Source organism: Schistocerca americana, chromosome 5 (assembly GCF_021461395.2).
Source record: "Schistocerca americana isolate TAMUIC-IGC-003095 chromosome 5, iqSchAmer2.1, whole genome shotgun sequence".
Classification (NCBI taxonomy): Eukaryota; Metazoa; Arthropoda; class Insecta; order Orthoptera; family Acrididae; genus Schistocerca; species Schistocerca americana.
Genome location: NC_060123.1, coordinates 161,262,821 through 161,283,186, shown reverse-complemented (window position 1 = coordinate 161,283,186; position 20,366 = coordinate 161,262,821).

The window sequence follows — 20,366 nt, the reverse complement described above, 5'->3', positions numbered from 1 at the left end:
ATGGATTTAATGAAAGCAGATGTAAGTATTAAACCTGTAAATATTAGAAATTTAAATTTAATTCATGTACACAATTTTACTGTTTATTGACTGAGCATCATTAAAATTAATGAATCTCAAGTTTCTATAATTAAATTTTTGTAATGTGTTTATCTGACATGTTCCACGCCCAGGAGGAGTCCCTCTTTTATAAGTCTATGGAATGAATATATAATCTAATCTAATCTAAAAGTAGACCATTGTGCTACGTTATGTAGTGCACTGTCGTTTAGTTATGGACATATTTAGGAACCAGTGTAATATAAGTGAAAACAGTTATGAAAAATCCACCATCAAAAATATAAAATGCAACACGTCTGAGGTGAACATACCTCACTGATGAAGATCCTCCAATGTAACATTATGTATTCCACAATAAAACCATTATTGTGCAAAACACCCACTAAAGTTTCTCCGCCTTGGAGCGGATTTTAACAGCGTACTTTAACCCAGAAGTATGGTTACGCGTCACACAAGGCCTAACAACTGATACTTGTCTCGCCACATGGGATAAGACATGCACATTCTACATTTTTTGAGTCATCAATCCTCTGGCTGGTTTGATGCGGACCACGATGAATTCGTCTCCTGCGCCAACCTGTTCATGTCAGGGTAGCACTTGGAAACTACGTCCACAATTATATCCTGGACATATGCCAATCATTATCTTCTCGCACAGTTTTTACCTCTACATGTCCCTAAGGTACCATGGAACTTATTCCCTGATGTTGTAACAGACGTCTTACCATTGTGTCTCTTCTTCTCTTCAGTTTTTTCCATATATTCCTTTCCTCTTCGATACTCTGCAGAACCTCCTCATTCATTACCTTATCACTCCAGCTAATCTTCAACATTCGTCTGTAGGACAACGTCTCAAATGCTTCGATTCTCTTCGATTTGGGTTACCCACACTCCATGTTTCACTAGCATACAATGATGTGCCCCAAACGTGCATTCTCAGAAATTTCTTCCTCAGATTAAGGCCTATGTTTAATACCTGTAGACTTCCCTTGGGCAGGAATACCTTTATTGCCAGTGCTAGTTTGCTTTTGACATCCTTCTTGCTCCGTCTGTCATAGGTTATTTTACTGCTCTGGTAGCAGAATTCCTTAACTTCGTCTAGCTCGTGACCATCAATCCTAACGTGGTTCTTAGCTGTTCTCACTTCTGCTACTTCTCATTACTTTTGTATTTTTCCCATTTAGTCTCAATCAATATTCTGTACTTAGAAGACAGTTCAAAATCTTCTTCACTGTAACTGAGGAAGGCACTGTCATCAGCGAACCTTATTATTGATATTCTTTCACCTTGAATTATAATTCCACTCTTCAACCTTTCTTTTATTTCCATCATTGCTTCATCTACGTATAGACTGGACAGTAAGAGCGAAAGACTTAGTTCCTGTCTTCCACCATTTTTAATCCGAGCACTTCATTTGTGATCTTCCGTCTTGGCTCTTTCACAAATATATTACCCGTCTCTGGGTACAGCTTACCGCTACTTTTTGAAGAATTTCGAACGTCTTGCGCCATTTGACATTGGGAGAGACATTTTCCAGCTCTACAAATCCTAGGAACGTGTGTTGATTTTTATTCGGTCTCACTTCCACTATTAAGTGTGACGTCAGAAGTGCCTCTTTGCTGGCTGTACCTTTCCTAAAGCCAAACTGATCTTCAATTTTCTTTTCCATTCATCTTTATATTACTCTTGTCAGCAACTTGGATGCTTGAGCTGTTAAACGGATTGAGCTATAATTCTCGCACTTGTTAGATCTTGCACTCTTTGGAATTATGTGGATGATATTTTCGAAAGTCAGATGGTATGTCGCCAGACTCAAACATTCTACACACCAACGTGAGCATTAGAAATTTTGATGCACTATTGTCTACCTCTCCTGCCTTATTTGCTCTTAAGTCTTCCAATGCTCTTTTAAAAAATGATCTTCAATAACCTCAGACAAGTCTTCCCCCTCATAAAGGTCTTCGGCATAATCTTTCCACGTATCCACTCTCTCCTTTGCATCTAAGAGTGGAATCTCCATTGCGCTCTTAACGTCACGACCCTTGCTTGTAAAGTCACTGAAGGCTGTTTTGACTCTTCGGTATGCTGAGTCAGTTCCTTAGATAATCATTTGTTTTTGGATTTCTTCACACTTTTCATACAGTCATTTCGCTTAAGCTTCCTTGCACTTCCTATTTATAAAATTTCTGTGCGACTTCTATTTCCGTAATTCTGAATTTGCCTGGACATTTTTGTACTTCCTTCTTTCATCGATTACCTGAAGCATTTCTTCTGTAACCCATGGTTACTTCGCAGTTGCATCGCCTCAGTTCCGAGAGTTCCAAAACCTGTACAGAAAGTTCGAATAGTGATCAAGATGAACATCGTTTCCATCCTTATTATTCTTCATGAAAACCACACATTGCATGTTGTACCATAACACAGCGAGACCTTCAGAGGCGTTGGTCCAGATTGCTGTGCACAGCGGTACCTCTAATACCCAGTAGCACGTCGTCTTGTATTGATGCATGGCTGTATTCGTCGTGGCATACTATCCACAAGTTCGTCTAGGCACTGTTGGTCCAGATTGTCCCACTCCTCAACGGCGATTCGGGGTAGATCCCTCAGAGTGACTGGTGGGTCACTTCGTCCATAAACAGCACTTTTCAATCTATCCCAAGCATGTTCAATGGGGTTCATGTCTGCAGAACATGCTGACCACGCTATTCGAACGATGTCGCTGTCCTGAAGGAGGTCATTTACAAGATGTGACGATGGGAGCGCGAATTTTCGTGCATGAAGAATGCCTCGCCAATGTGTTGTAGATATGGTTGCACTATCGGTTGGAGGAGGGCATTCACGTATCGTTCAGCCATTAAGGCGCCTTCAGTAACCACCAGCGGCGTACGTCGGACCCACATAATGCCAGCCCAAAACAGCAGGGAACCTGAAGAGAACGTGGTGCCAATCCTGAGCGGTCAATTCAGCACGTTGTTGGGCCCATCTGTATCCCGCTGCATCGTGTCGTGGGAGCAAAGATCGACCTAGCCATGGACGTCGGAAGTGAAGTTGCGCATCATGCAGCCTATTGCGCAGAGTTTTGGACGTAACACGACGTCCTGTGGCTGCACGAATAGTATTATTCAACATGGTGTCGCTGCTGTCTGGGTTCTTCCGAGACATAATCCGTAGGCAGCGGTCATCCACTGGAGTCTGCAGTAGTATCCGTTGGGCGGCCTGAGTGAGGCATATCATCGACAGTTCCCGTCTCTCTGTAGCTCCTCCACGTCCTAACAACATTGCTTTGGTTCACTTGGAGGCGTCTGGACACTTCCCTTGCTGAGAGCCCTTCCTCGCACAAAGTAAGAATGCGCACGCGATCGAGCCGCGATATTGACCGTCTAGGCATGACTGGATTACAGACAATACGAGTCTTGTACGTCCTTCCTGGTGGAGTGACTGAATCTGATCGGCTGTCGGACGTCCTCCATGTAATAGGCGCTGCTCATGCATGAGTTTTTACATCTTTTGGCCGGTTTAGTGACTTCTCTGAACAGTCAAAGGAACTGTGTCTGTGATACAAAACCACAGTCAACGTCTGTCTTCAGGAGCTCTGGCAATTGGGGTGATACAAAACTTTTTTGATGTCTGTACTTCCGTGTCCCACTTCTTTGCATGTTTATTCTTCCTGGCTAATCTCTTACATCTCAGACTACTCTTCATCACTATCAAATTGCCATCTGAGTCAATATCTACTCCTAGGTATGCATAACAATCGAGTATCTCTTTTCAGAATGACTGCCTGAGCATGATTTACTCTAACTGAAATCTTGCATTTTCCAGGTATACCTCCTCCTCTGATGAGTCTTGAACAGAGTATTCGCTATTACTAGCTGAAATTTATTACAGAACTGAATTAGTCTTTCTCTTCTCTCATTCCTCGTACCAAGCTCATATTCTCCTTCAACCTTTCATTCTACATTTCTGCTGCAACTGCATTCCAGTCGGCATGTATACCTGAACTATTGATGTCGGGGTTGGTTTGCTACTGTTCTGATGAGAACAGCCATATTACTGAACTGTTAATAGTAAAACACTCTCTGTCTTACCTTCCCATCTAGAACAAATCCTACTCCCGTTGTAACATTGCATGCTGCTGTTGATATTACCCTCTACTCATCTGACGAGAAATCCTTGTTTTCTTCCCATCGCACTTCACTGAACCCCAGTAGATGTAGATTGATGCTTAGCATTTCCTTTTTCAGATTTTCTAGTTTCCCTACTACGTTCAAGCTTCTGAGATTCTACCCCCCGACTCGTAAACCGTTATCCTTCCGTTGGGTATTCAATAATTTGCTCATAGTCACCCCTCTCTTGGCAGTCCCCTCCGGAAGATCCGAAAGGGGGACTATCGCAGAATCTTTTCCCAATGGAGAGGTCAGCATGACACTTTTTCTATTACATCCCACATGTCCTGTGGATAGACTTCATGTGTCTTTCATGCAGTGGTTTCCATTGCCTTCTGAATCTGCACAACGTTGATCGCTGCTGATTCTTTCGCCTTTCAGGGGCAGTTTTCCGCCCCAAGGGCAACAGACCACCAAAGCCGATGATTTTTATTCAGAAGCGATGACGTGGTTCAAATACGGAGCCGAGGATGTTTTGATGATTTCTAAGAAAAGCCGCTACCTCTACTGTATTATAAATTTATATTTTCCTAGTTTGTTACTTATTAAGCATACGGTAATATGGACCCAGAGCTAGTTTTATATTAACGTATGTCTTTATTATGTCAACAGTTTGTAAAACATTTTGTCAATGCTCGATAAGGCCGGCTTCACAACACTATCCACTATCCTTGATTCTACTTGCGTATCTGCCACTCCCCCCCCCCCCCCCCCCCACACCACTACCACCTTGCTCCATCCTCTCCTTCTACTGTAATGCTAAACACAGCTTGAACCTTTAGCAGGGTGAGTGGACTCTTTTTCTTTCGAGTGACTTGCACATATCAATGCTTACAAACGCATATTTTCTTGTTGATTGTGTCACTTAGTCGCTGACTCTCTTAAATAATCTAAGTTTGTCCTACGTAAATCTACAACTCATGGTTACCGATAATGGATGACACTGCAAATTTTGCTGATTTTAACAGCCAGTTGCTAACTTTTTATGTGATATAGGTGTGTTCTGTACATATCTATAACGCCTGTCATCAGTCATGGAACATAGTTGTATCTTATCGCTATAATTTTGATGTATTTCACAAAAACCGCAAATATGTGCATGTACTATGATTAAAAGTTTTATAATGTTTTTTCGATGGTTGAGACGAACTGCCTCCTGACAAGTTCGTTGTAACTGATTGGTACTATCACTGCAATCTTTTAATGTGAAGGAACTGTTCAATCATGTTTATAACCATAAAAAGTCTAATTCTTTTGACTCTGCCCAGTGGAGTGGTGTCACCTGTCAACACGGACACAGCCGTCAATATCCTATGAGCCACATATATTTGATCAGAAGCTTTTGTGCATGTCTGGCACGATAACGGTTTTATTGTCTAATGTGTAACGATACATTGGAGTGTCTTCTCCTACGAGGTATATTCACCTCAGCCATGTTATGTTTTATGTTTTTGACGTCGAATTTTCCGTAACTAGTTTCACTTATATTACAGTTGCTCCCATAAGTGTCCATGACTAAATGACAGTGCACTTCACAGAGTGGCACAATAGTCTATGTATTATAAATTCTCCTGCATAATAAATAATAATTATGGGACGATGAAAAAAAAGTGTAATACCTCTTCAAATCTTGTTAGAGTTTTGTGTGTGGGTATGTTTATGTGTGTCTATACTCATAGATCAATATGCATTTATATCTATGGTTTTATAGTATCACCTTAAAATATGTTGTTACCTTTCTTCAAGCCCTTTCCTGAAATTAACGTTTAAAGCTATAAGTCGATGATAAGTTGTTGAACTAGCCTGCACGTCCTTCTTGAGACAGCTGACATTAGGTGAAAGGCTCTGAAGACGCCTCAGACGATAGACTGTGACCAGTATCTTAAGTAATACGAACTAGACTTAAATCATTATCACATGCATAGAAACGAGAATGCGGCAAGCGCTGACTATTTTCCAACACTCTATAGGACTAAAAATGAAGGCTGACGAACTCTGAAATATATTATACTACCACTGATTGTGGGCAAAGCAACTCCAAAATGAAGCAGTCAATCAAAATACGTAAAATATGTCACCATCTCTATGAAAATTCCCAGAATTAAGACAAATTAATGGGACGCCAGAGCCCATAGAGTAATTAATTCAGATCTTGGAAGATATAAGGCAAAAACTACCAACATCAATTGCTAATTGCTAAAAGAGTGAAAATATCGCTCGCAGGGGAGAAAGTACAGACTTCGTTATCAAGTACTGACTCATCAGATGGTGGACGAATGAAAATGAGTGAAAAATGAGATTGCAACTACCCTACAAGATTATCATACTACTCATTTATTATACGTATTAATTTTCGATGAATGAAATAAAAGAAAGGCTGCATTTGTTGACTATAAATTGTTTTACACATCTTTTAATTATTATTATTGAATTTCACGTCTGGTTCGTCTTCGTCCTTATGAGAGGTAGCGGAGAAGCGGAAGGTGGCTCAGGGCACTGTATAGCCCTTGAGGTGGGAAACTGGTCTAAAAGGCGGAATAATCAACAATGATCAACGGCATGAGTATGCAGAAGTCAATGGAAACCACTCCATTAAAGACATATAAAATGTATCCGCATTACACCTGGCCTGTACTTGAAATGTCATGATAATCCAACTGTTGACAAAAGATTACTGACTAGTCTCCCACTGGGATCTCTGGGAGGGACTGCCAAGAGTGAGATGGCCATCAAATGAAAAAGATCGAATAACTACCGAGAGAGTACCGTTGTATGAGGGGGCGTGGAATGCGAGAAGTTTTGGCGTGGTAGGGGAGCTAGATGAGCTACCCAGTTTAGATATATTGGGGGTCTGTGAGTTTAAATGGAATGAAGGCAAGGATTTTAGGTCAGGCGAGTTTAGGGTAATATCAAAAGCAGCAGAAAATGGCATACGGGAAGAGTAGGATTCGTTATGAACAAGAAGGTTGGGCAGAGACTTAGCTACTCTAACAGTTCAGTGATACGGTTGTTCTTCAGTGAAAGGGCTGTACTCATCAGAATCGACAGCAAACCAATACCGGAAACAATAGTTCAGCTATACAGGCCGACGTAGCAAGCAGAAGATGAAGAGATGGAGAAAGTACGAGTATATGAGGATACTGAAAGCGTAATCTAATGTGTAAAGGGAAACGAAAATCTAATAGTCACGGGAGATTGGATTGCCATTGTAGGGGAAGCAGTAAAAGAAAGGGATAAGGGAAGATATGGGCTTGGTAGTAGGAACGAGAGAGGAGAAAAAATGGTTCAAATGGCTCTAAGCACTATGGGACTTAACATCTGAGGTCATCAGTCCCCTATACTTAGAACTGCTTAAACCTAAATAACCTAAGGACATCACACACATCCATGCCCAAGGCAGGATTCGAACCTGCGACCGCAGCAGCAGCGAGGTTCCAGACTGAAGCGCCTAGAACCACTCGGTTACAGCGGCTGGCAGAGAGGAGACCAATAAAAATCTGCAGTAAATACTAGCTAGTTATAGTGAATGCTCTGTTCAAGGACCACAAGAAGAGGTGGTATACCTGTAAAAGTTCGGGAGATAAAGGAACGTAATAGTAAGATTACGTCATTGTCAGAGATAGATTCCGAAATAAGGTATCCGATTGTAAAGCATACCTAGGAGCAGATATAAACTCAGATAACAATTTCGTAATTATGATGAACAGACTAAAGTTTAAGAGACTAGTCAGGAATAATCAATGTGCAATAAAGTGGGATACGGAAATATTGAGAAATCAAGAGTTCCGCTTGTAGTTGTCTGAGGTTATAGATCTTGCGATAATGAATAACTCCTTGGAAAATTCAGTTGAAGAGGAATGGACATACCTAAAAAGGACAATCAAAGAAGTTGTGTTGAAAAACATAGGTACCAGAAGATAACTACCAGTAGACCTTCAGTAACAGAAGAAATACTTCAGTTGACTGACGAAAGATGGAAGCACAAAAATGCGAAGGGGAAATTCAGGAATACAGAGATTCATGTTAGTTAGGAATGAAATAATTAGAAAGTGCACTGGAGCTACAGTGAAATGGCTGCATGACACGTGAAAAAATCGAAAAAGAAATGATTGTCGGAAGCAGTGACGCAGCGAAGAGATACGTCAAAACAATCCTCGGTCAAATTAAAAGTAAGTGGGATATCATTAAGAGTGTAACTGGAGTTCCTGTGTTAAATTTAGAAGACAGAATGGATAGATGGAAAGAATATGCTGAAGGCCCTTATGCGGTGGAGCACTTATGTTCTTACGGGACAGAAGAAGAAACAGGAGTCGACAGAGGAGAGATAGGGATCGCGTATGGCAGGCGAGACGGCTAACAGTCCATTAGGATGCCTAAAATAACTGGGGGGGGGGGGGGGGAAGTGGCCATAAAACGATTACTAAATAGATGAAAGTCGAAAGCAATGGGAAGTAACAGAAATGAGAACAGTGAGAAAATTCCAGAATTGGGGATCACGAAGTATATGAAGTTTATGAATTCTGCTGCCTAGGCAGCAAATTAAACCATGATGGGCAGAACAAGGAGCAACCACGACATAAAAAGTAGAATAGCACTGACAAAGAGGGTATTCCTGCCCAAGAGAAGTCTGCTAGTATCAAACATAGGCCTTAACTTAAGGACGAAATACGTGAAATGCATATTTGGAGCACAGCATCGTATGCTAGTGAAACATGGGATGTGGGAAAACCGGAACAGACAAGAATCAAAGCCGGCCCCTGTGGCCGAGCGGTTCTAGGCGCTTGAGTCCGCAACCGCACAGCTGCTACAGTCGCAGGTTCGAATCCTGCCTCGGGTATGGATGTCTTTGATGTACTTGGGTTAGTTAGGTTTAAGTAGTTCTAAATCTAAGGGACTGATGACCTCAGATGTTAAGTCGGATAGTGCTTAGAGCCATTCGAAAATCAAAGCATTTGAGATGTAGTGCTACATCCTAATGTTAAAGATTGTTGAACTGTTAGCGTAAGGAATGAGGAGGTTCTGCAGAGAATCGGAGAGGAAAGAAATATGTGGAAATCAGTGACAAGAAGAGGGGGTAGAATAGTAGGACACCTGTTAAGGGATCAGAGAATAGCTTCCATGGTACTAGAGGGAGTTGTAGAGGGTAAAAACTGTGTAGGAAGACAGTCATTGGAATACATCCAGAAAGAAAAAAAAAAGGTTGTTCAATTATTTCTTGAAGTTTACATATTCTACAGTGAAAACTTACAATATCATCATCAAAACGGAGATGATTTACCTGCATGTGCCATTAACTTTACTCCTTCCGATGAGTTGCTAACCGGCTTGTATTCCTATCGCGGTAGTAACATTGGCGTACATAATATTCAGTACACAGAAATAGGTTCAATCACTCGAATGTTTGTCATGGGCTATTTGAAACAGGTCCATTGAATAAGAGTCAAGTTTCTCAAAATCTGTGAATTACCGAAATAACTACAATTTTCCTTTGGCAAATAACAAGTGCTATATCGCTCTAAGCAAACGTCGAAAACCAGCCCCTTCCGAAGTTAAATATATCATTATTTTTGTGCTATGTTTCTGTAAATATCTTTTTTATTGCGGTAGGGAGACCAATGCGTGTGTCGGTTTTATGTCTCTTTAATGTGAAGTAGAACTACTGCAGTATTTCAATTTTTGCGGAACTGTCTTCCTCCGCACATAATCTGAGAACAATTTTACAGATTGTTTTTGTATTACTTTGCCTCCATCTCGAGCCATTTTAGTCGTAGAACTACCAGCCGAGAGATCTGTTTCTTCTTAGAACTAATCGCTGTATACACATCAGCCACGACGTCCGGAATTCAGTTTCTATCACTAACTTCCTGTGCTATTAATTCATGTCTCACGCTAAACAAAAATTTAATCTTCGTATGCTTATGTAATTTTTTGTTGTTAATTAATGATTCTACTAGTCTCTTAACTGATGAAACGTGATGCTTACACTCGGTAGGCTTCCGATTTCTTGGTCATCTTGCTGTATCGCCTGTATCCCCAATGAAATCTTCACCACACTGTGTCACATCCTCTTGAACAATTTTTGAATTATTATGTCTCTTTAAGTTTAATCTATCATCCTTCTGTGATTGTGTAATGAACCGTTGCCTATAATAGCGTCTCGAGCAATGTGAAATTTTATTTCCTTTCTTCTCATTCGTATGGCAACATTTTTTGCTGTCTGCCAAAGTATCATTGTCGTGTAATTTTTTTAAAGAAAATTCGGTGTATGTGATGGGGCGGACGTCTCCCTCCGTGGGCAGCCCAAGCCGTTTGCTCTCGATGGACCTGCATATACTACGAAGTGTCTCACAGTGCACGCCACTGTTAATGGGTTTTCCGTGCCAGAGAAATTCGATGAGTATCGGACCTTGGACGTCGAAACAGACGGCGACCATCACCTTGCCTGCTAAGAATACAACTTTGAAGTTTTAAGGGTGAGTTGACAACGCACACTTTCATTGCATTCGCGTCCCTAAATGTCTCACTACGTAGGCATATCCTTATGCAAATTTCAAGCGATTTGCTTCTTATGACGTTTCGTACCTTTTCATTTGAACACTCCTTATGTATCTGCATAAATGTTCTTCAAGTCTCTCTACAGTGATTTCCTGCTCACTTCGTGTATCGAGAGAGGGAAAAATAGCTGCGTACATAGCTTTGTACGTTCCCTCACCTCTCGTATGCGATTCATCACTGTGATATTCTCAAATGGTTGCAGGGTCTTATTTGGATACACGTTTCAATACACGTTCAATAAATTTGCTCGACTGGGTTTCATGATAACTGTTCTATGACAATACGTCGTATTTCTTCCACGGCTTCGCATTTAAGGTCCCTGAGCGTTGCTGTTACACTTTTGTTTGGGCTATACGGCACTGTTACGATCCTACCAGCACATCTCTGAATCTGTCCGATGAGTTGGTTACACTAACGTCTGTGAAGGTAAAGTATCCCTACATGTAACGAATACAATACTATCACTGACGCCACCGATGCTGTGTAGCAGGATCGATAAACAAAGAGCAGTGGAATGTGTTCATATCACGTGGTCTCTAGTTGCGTAGATGGCATGGTAGATTAGGGGACGACGGAAGGTAGGGTGGGGAGGGCCCTTGCAGATGGGACAGCGTGGCAGGGGAGGTGCAGTCCAGAGATGAAGCTCTCACACAAACGCCTCTTTCGCAGAACTTGTAATCTACAGCTAGTGAGTCTACAAACGATCGCATTAACAAGTAATGCCAGTACGACAAATAATTCGACAAGTCATATTTTTATTATTAGAAATACAATGGGTACAGGATTACGCTAATATCGCAACACAGGGAGCCTGTCTTCTACACCTTTTTATCTTTGTCTTGTAATTTCATAAAATTACCTCCTTTTCACGGCAAACAATAGGTTTTACACAATTTCATCTCACTAACTTGCTAGTATAGCTGCAGTTGTGACAGAATAATTAAAGACAGCTACGGTCTATAGCTTATGGGAAGCTCATGCTTGGTGTAAGAATAAAAGTGTGATTCTCATTTCAACAGCTATCAACAGCCCCCTCAAAAGAATTATATTATTTCATTGAAAAAATCTGTAATCACTAATATATCGCATTGGATAAGAAAGTTTGGCTTGTTTTTTTATGTGGCATAATACTCTTCACTTTGCATCCTCTCAATTTCCAAAAATTCGTTTTGATATCTTGAAACGATTCTAAGATATGGGGATGTCATGAATATTTCACTTCAACTCTATAGTTTGCATACTCGACCAGAACCGCGCACACCACATACAATCCATTTTCTTGAGACAGTTGAGATACAGATCTCGTCTCAAGTTTACAGAAAAATTCAATATGTTAACTCCATTACACACGCAGCAACATGCGGTGTGTTAGATCCATTACACATGTAGCAACATGTGGTCTAACAAGTACTAAACTCAAACTCATAGCGATGCCTATTTTTCATTGCAAACTACTCGAATTTCGTACAGTACCTAACTATATTTAGAAATATCACAGTTACTTTGACCGTTAACGGAATGATGGGAAGTTCATCACGAAGCTGACGAATGAGACTATGAGTTGTGAGAAAACAAATTCCTTTTACCAAATAGTTTCATGAAAATTGTTTGAGAAAAGTTGCAGTGCAACTGGCGTGGGCGCACCTCCGTTCCTGCAATGTAGCCGAGGCGGGCAGAGATGTTTCGGTCGTAGCGGATAAGGCTTACAGCTCAATAGGTGACAGTTAACTGATGTGACAGCCTTTTGAAACAGAGAGGGTGACCCGCCCAGCTCTGAGACCAAGTTATCTCTCTCTGCGAGAGATTTCAGTGAGCTGATTTCTTTTAGCAAACATAGTTTGAATTTGGCCCAAATGGAATGTTCGTAATTCATCAGCAAAAATTCTTGCAGCATGAAAAGTTAATTAATTCCTTGCAGCATAAATGTTCATTTCGTGACCTAACAAGGAAAGGAGTAAAACTGTATATTCATCGACAGAAAAGCGTTACAAATGGCGACAATTGCTACAGGGTGCTGAATTCAAAGCAGTTCTACGGTGGGTACGAGAAATCAATGTACAATCACACTGAGTGCAACAGCTATTCGATACTACGTCTAGAACGGGATGCAATGCTCATTAGTAATGAATAGGATATAAATTGTGATCTTTGTAAACATTGTTTTTAATTCTTGAAAGAAATTATAAATTAAATATGAATCTGAGATGTAATGAACGTTGACCATAGTCAACATTAGTGCTGCGGCTGATACGCAGCAAAACGGTATCATAACGATATTGTTAGTGAAGGAGGACAGTTCAACATTTCAGTTAATGCAGAAGAGACGTTTCAGCTTGCTAAATCCATCATGAAACAGTAGATAGTGGCGTCTGACATTTATATTCAACATTGCAGATTTCTACACCGGAAATTAGCCAGGAAACAGTAATGGACACCGGTAGCAACGGTTTAATGTTCCAGACGTTGTAGAAACTGTCATTAGAAAGTGAGTCAAGAAGTTCAGATTCTCGTTAGGAAACGATTCAAGACATTAAAAATACTTGTCAAGTAATTAAAAGCGAAATGCAGGACGGTTGCAATATTCAGTATTATGTAATACTCTTGTAGTTCGTGAACGGAAAGCACAATGACCTCCGAAACGAATTACAGATGAAAAGTGATGAATTAAAACATAAATTTTTAGGCCTTAAGACACGTATTGCCGAAAAAAACGAGCAAACTAAAACGTCGGTTGATAAGGCTCCTGATAAAATGTGTGCCCAGGATGGTGAAACTGCGCACACAATGAGTTGTTGCGACAGTGACAAAATGACAAATTCTTGTCCAGAATATGGAGGATTTTGATGTAGGTTACGCAGCTTTATTATAAGCTCTGGGTAAAATTCCAGCAGAAGTTGCACTTCTCTTTTTCTTTTAGAAACCATGAGTGATTTTAACCACTAAGATCATTCTCCAGTGGTATTTACTTGGTGTCAAACGACAAAATCAAATAGAGAAGAAAGTAGCAATAGGCAACAGTGACAGGAAATATTAACAATTCGTCCACAAACTTTATAATTACACATCACAATAAAGAAATGGTGTATAGGCTGGACAAATATTAAGATATGTGTTACATAAAATAAATACGTTACAAAGCATATAGTCAGCGAACGTCAAACAAACAGTACACAGCATAAATATTGAGTAATATCTTTTTACAATCTAAGAAATCGAGAATCTTGCATGTCAGTGTTCCTGAGATACCATAGAACGACTGATGAGATGTGCCAGAAAGTAGCATTTAAACAGAAGAGGGACCTCTACAAGCGGGTAAGTGACCAGGAGAGGCAAGTAACGGTAAAGAAATTGATGAAATCCGTTAAAGGGAAGGTAAAATACAGAACAGTACGGTATGTGATAGCCTGACAAATATAAGAAAGAAAAAAATGGGTAATAAGTAGGCCAATTTTGGTACTGTTACGGCTTTAATTTGGCATCACTGGGATGAGTCCTGATCAATGTATCAACGTTGTTTTGTTTGTGACCTCAAACATACATTTCAAAATGGCGAGTCCATGTGAAACGTCCACATTAGTTGAACATCGTACTGTTATTCGCTTTTTACTTGCTGAAGAAATCAGTAAAAGTTTATGGTGAAAGTTGTATGAATCGTGCAAATTTGTACAAGTGAGAAGTTCAAAAATGGTCGCGACTCAGTGACTGACGAACACCGTTCTGACCGACCAGTCGCAATTTCAACTCCCTCACTTGAAATTCGAATTGACGACATTATTCATGCCGACCGCCGTGTGACTGGAAATGGTAGTTGATAATTTTCAAATCAGTATTGGTCCAGTTCATAACGTTATCTGTAACAATGTGAGGTATTGCTAAACATGTGCAAGAGGAGCTGACGCGGCTACACAAGGAAACAATGTTGAATGTGGTGCACAGAGCTAAAGGAACGTTATGAAAGGGAAGATGAGCGCTGTAAGTAGGCTGTTTAGTTTTTTATGTTGGTAACGCCACGTAGCGCTCTGTATGAAAATCACTGACTGTGCTGTGTGCGGTCTGTGGCTGGTTGGCATTGTTGTAATATTCGCTATTGTACAGGTTTATTACAAATGATTGAAGCGATTTCACATCTCTACAATAACTTCATTATCTGAGATATTTTCACAATGCTTTGCACACACATACAAAAACTCAGAAAGTTTTTTTAGGCATTCACAAATGTTCGGTATGTGCCCCTTTAGTGATTCGGCAGACATCAAGCCGATAATCAAGTTCCTCCCACACTCGGCGCAGCATGTCTCCATCAATGAGTTCGAAAGCATCATTGATGCGAGCTCGCAGTTCTGGCACGTTTCTTGGTAGAGGAGGTTTAAACACTGAATCTTTCACGTAACCCCACAGAAAGAAATCGCATGGGGTTAAGTCAAGAGAGCGTGGAGGCCATGACATTAATTCCTGATCATGATCTCCACCACGACCGATCCATCGGTTTTCCAATCTCCTGTTTAAGAAATGCCGAACATCATGATGGAAGTGCGGTGGAGCACCCTCCTGTTGAAAGATGAAGTCGGCGCTGTCGGTCTCTAGTTGTGGCATGAGCCAATTTTCCAGGATGTCCAGATACACATGTCCTGTAATGTTTTTTTTTTCGCAGAAGAAAAAGGGGCCGTAAACTTTAAACCGTGAGATTGCACAAAACATGTTAACTTTTGGTGAATTGCGAATTTGCTGCACGAATGCGTGAGGATTCTCTACCACCCGGATTCGCACATTGTGTCTGTTCACTTCACCATTAAGAAAAAATGTTGCTTCATCACTGAAAACAAGTTTCGCACTGAACGCATCCTCTTCCATGAGCTGTTGCAACCACGCCGAAAAATCAAAGCGTTTGACTTTGTCATCGGGCGTCAGGGCTTGTAGCAATTGTAAACGGTAAGGCTTCTGCTTTAGCCTTTTCCGCAAGATTTTCCAAACCGTCGGCTGTGGTACGTTTAGCTCCCTCCTTGCTTTATTCGTCGACTTCCGCGGGCTACGCGTGAAACTTGCCCGCACGCGTTCAACCGTCTCTTCGCTCACTGCAGGCCTACCCGTTGATTTCCCCTTACAGAGGCATCCAGAAGCTTTAAACTGCGCATACCATCGCCGAATGGAGTTGGCAGTTGGTGCATCTTTGTTGAACTTCGTCCTGAAGTGTCGTTGCACTGTTATGACTGACTGATGTGAGTGCATTTCAAGCACGACATACGCTTTCTCGGCTCCTGTCGCCATTTGGTCTCAACTGCGCTCTCGAGCGCTCTGGCGGCAGAAACCTGAAGTGCGGCTTCACCCGAACAGAACTTTATGAGTTTTTCTACGTATCTGTAGTGTGTCGTGACCATATGTCAATGAATGGAACTACAGTGAATTTATGAAATCTCTTCAATCATTTGTAATAGCCCTGTAGTGTTGGGCAGTTGGATGTGAACAGCGCGTAGCGTTGCGCAGTTGGAGATGAGCCGCCAGCAGTGGTGGATGTGGGGAGAGAGCTGGCGGAGTTTTGAGCGGATGATCTGGACGTGTGTCCATCAGAGACAGTGAATTTGTAAGACTGGATGTCATGAGATATATATATATATAATGACTTTTGAACACTATTAAGGTAAATACATTGTTTGTTCTCTATCAAAATCTTTCATTTGCTAACTATGCCTATCAGTAGTTACTGACTTCAGTAGCTAGAATCTTTCATTTAGCTGGCAGTATTGGCGCTCGCTGTATTGCAGTAGTTCGATTAACGAAGATTTTTGTGAGGTAAGTGATTAATGAAAGGTATAGGTTATTGTTAGTCAGGGCCATTCTTTTGTAGGGATTATTGAAAGTCAGATTGCGTTGCGCTAAAAATATTGTGTGTCAGTTTATTGACGATCAGAAGAAGAAAGGAGAGAAATGTCTGAGCACGTTCAGTTTTGATCAGCTGTTTGAAAATCAAATAACGTAAGGGGTTTACCAGCACAATCATTCATAAATTTTTCTAAGGCGAGGTTTCAGCACTTCCTCAAGAAAATTTTAAATTGTGATGAAGCTTTGATTCACTATTATGAGCTATAGTGAAAAAGATAAAGCATGTAGTGGAAACGCACCAACTCAACTGCCAAGAAAAAATTCAATACCCAAGCATCAGCAGGAAAAGTCATGTTGACGGTGTATTGGGATGGTGAAGGTCCAGTTTTTTGTGATTATCCTGAGATCAACGTACAATCAACAACAAATACTAATCAAATTTGCTTTTAAATAAGGTGAAGCAAGCCATGAGAGAGAGAGAGAGTTGTAGGGGATCTCAGAGGAGAGGTGTGATCTCCAGCAAGACAACGCACGTCCTCATATTTCTCATCTAACCCGTGAAACCATCGAAAGAATAGACTGGGATGTACGGCCTTCCCCCCCTCCCCCCTTCCCTCGCAGTCCTGATTTAGCAGCTAGTGATTTCCATTTGTTTGGTGCACTGAAGGAGGCATTACGTGGGAAGAGGTTCCAGGACAACGAGGACTTGAAAAAGTTTGTGGGGGAACTAGTTCAAACATCAAGATGAGAAGTTCTTTGCAGCCGGAATAAAAACGCTGGTAGCTTGTTGCAACAATTGTATAAATGTTAAAGGAGATTTTGTTGAAAAGTAGAAAAAATATTGATTTCTAAAAGTAAACGCTTTTCTCTCCACACCAATTTGTATCTTTAACTATTGAATGGACCTCGTACATTCATATCTTCGAAACTTATTCCACGTACTAAGAACGTGAAACAACTTGCATAGGTAAATTTTGCTCTGGAGAAAAACAATGGGATATAAAAATAAAAAGCATGCATGAAGGGACTAATATAGGCTACAGAACTGACGCAGTCCATATCATTAACCAAATCGACCACCCTGCGTAAGAGAGACAGAGAGCACAAAATCGATCGCAGCAACATGCTACGAGCCACGATCGTGGGCAATGTGAGTATGCTGGTAAATTAAGTAAAGTTTGGGAACAGCCCACTGCGGAACAAATGTTACGAGAGTAGGTCCAAGCTTATGAGGGATGCCATAGAACGTTCCACTCAATCCCAACAAAGATCAGGAACTTTTAAAGCTCAGATTTCAGGCCGATGAGAATCAACGGAATATGCTACTTGAAACATCTATAACTGGTGGCAAATGCATTTTTAATTAATTTGTTGAAACATACTCGATTGCGAGAGAATAATAACGATGATGATACTCTGCTCCAAACTGCTGTGTCGTCTGACGTCGCAAAAGCACCACAGTCGCAAAGATGCTAGCTGGTGGCAGTGCCATAGAGACTCGTTACTTGGACGAGTTCCACTAACGCCACAGGCGGCGCTGAGGTTAAAGATATCGACTTCGCCTCGGCCACTTGCCGGCCAAATATAATCCGCCAATGACAGGATGACAACATACAGAAGCCTTCTCGGAAGATAGGTGGACATCTCTCGCCAACTTGGTTGTACAGCTGATCATCCTCCAGGGCTGACTTGACAGGTACCGTCGTTTAGTGGACTCTTAAAAGTGAACAGGTAGTTGTTGTACATTGCATTTGCTATGTACTGTGAAGTTTAATTGCGACTATTTGCACTTAGCCATTGAGGGCCTTTTCTTTGTGTCATATTACAAACGGTGTTGTCTACTTCATTATTCAACAAGTCACAAAAGTAAATAACCCTTTAAACTCATTTGTGTGACTTTGTTACTAACTTGTTGGAGGGTTGTAGAACCTTCGTTCTTCTGTCTTGTTACCTGACCCTGGGGCGTAGCTGTGTACTAGTTGCAGCGGGGTATTGTGTTAGCGGTGTACAGCACTAGAAGCCGTTTCACGAACCCACAACTCGGCCTATCGTAACAACCGAAGCAACCCGGCCTCCACAGTAGTAGCGTCGAGGGTTTACAAAACAAACATTAGTGGAGATAAAAGAGGAAGAGCTGATAGAAGTATTGACATACTGTTCCGATTTATTTTCAGACACACCTGCTGTAATCAATGGACGTTCCTGCAATACTAAAGTCAAAGATCACGTACCATTTTACAGTAAATCTTATCTGATACAGTACTAGGAGACCCGAAAGTCCGTTAACATTTGAAAACGCACTAGTTAACGAAATAATACAGTGAGAGAGAATAAAATTTACACACATGCCTGAAGTGACATGGGGTTTTACTGAAACCAAAAACGAATGCTAAAATAAGTCAATAGATGAGACTCGGCAGCAACACGTCAGTGACGCTACATGAGAAACTTGTATAAAATGAGCTTTAGTGAGAGAGGGAGTCATATCGTCCTTAGCGTGGATGATAAACACATGCTGGAAGATAAGATTTATACGCAGGATATGTAAGTCTATCTTTATATAGATGGTTGCGGGACCTCGGCTGTTCAGTATAAAATGTCGAATCAAAATATTTACAATTCTTATTTTATTTGAGCAACCAGTTTCATCGCTAATTACGCCATCTTCAAGCCCCCTAGCTGTCGCGTAGGAAGAACCTCACCTCTGGTCCACTCAAAAAAAGAGGCCAGCATTCAGTGACTGGTATCTGTAGATTTTTTACACAGCTTGCAGGAAAGTGACGATCGAAGGCGTCACTGTGTCAAACATACCCATATTGCTACATACTCATTTTGCTACGCGTCTGAAAGATCTCTTGCAAAATATCGTTTGACGAGGATCGCGTGCTGAGCCGCAACGTCCGTCATGCTTGGTCCTCCAGGACCCCAGACATTTATCCATGCGGTTTTTGCTTGTGTGGTTATCAATAGTCGCTAGTCTACTGCGATCGTCCAATCTCATTAGGGATGCTAAAAGACAGCATCCGACTGCAATTTCTCACCATACCTTCTGATATGCTGTACAGTCCTGTTCACAACAGGGTCCCTTAACTACAGGTATTGTTGATGAAAGACAGACTACTTACTGAGCATTTGTAGTAAAGAATAGCGTCTATGCTAAAAATGACTTGTTATGCTAATTATTGTTTTTGTAACATATGAAACGCCCTCTGTCTTTCATTTTCTGCAGTTTTTTTGGTTTCAATAAAACCCCTTGTCATTTAAAGCATGTTTGTCAATTTTTATTTCTCTAAATACATTATTCCGTGAAGTACTGAATTTTCAAATATTGACGGACGCTGATGTCACTGTGTATATTTGGCCGAGAAAGAAGCAGTCAATGAAGAAATTAAAAGGATGTAGGACAATCAGATAAGTGAACAATCAGATAGCGAGTGTTCTAACATATGCCAGGATGTTACCAAGGAGGACATTACAATACATATAATCATCGACGCTGAGGCACTGAACTGCATCTTCTGTCAGAGTGTTATCAACCAGAAAATTTAGAATATCCCTTCAAAAACTTAAACGAACAAAATGTTTAAACAACCTAGCTCTAACTAATAGTTACTGCCAACTATTGTTAGATAAAACCAGTAAGAAAGTAAGCAACATTTTTGTATAACCGAATATCAGTTTAATAGAACGCCATTCAGTCTTTCAGTATTATCAGCGGCCTTTATGAGAGTACTATATGAAGTTCTGAAAGAATTATTGAAGTGTGTA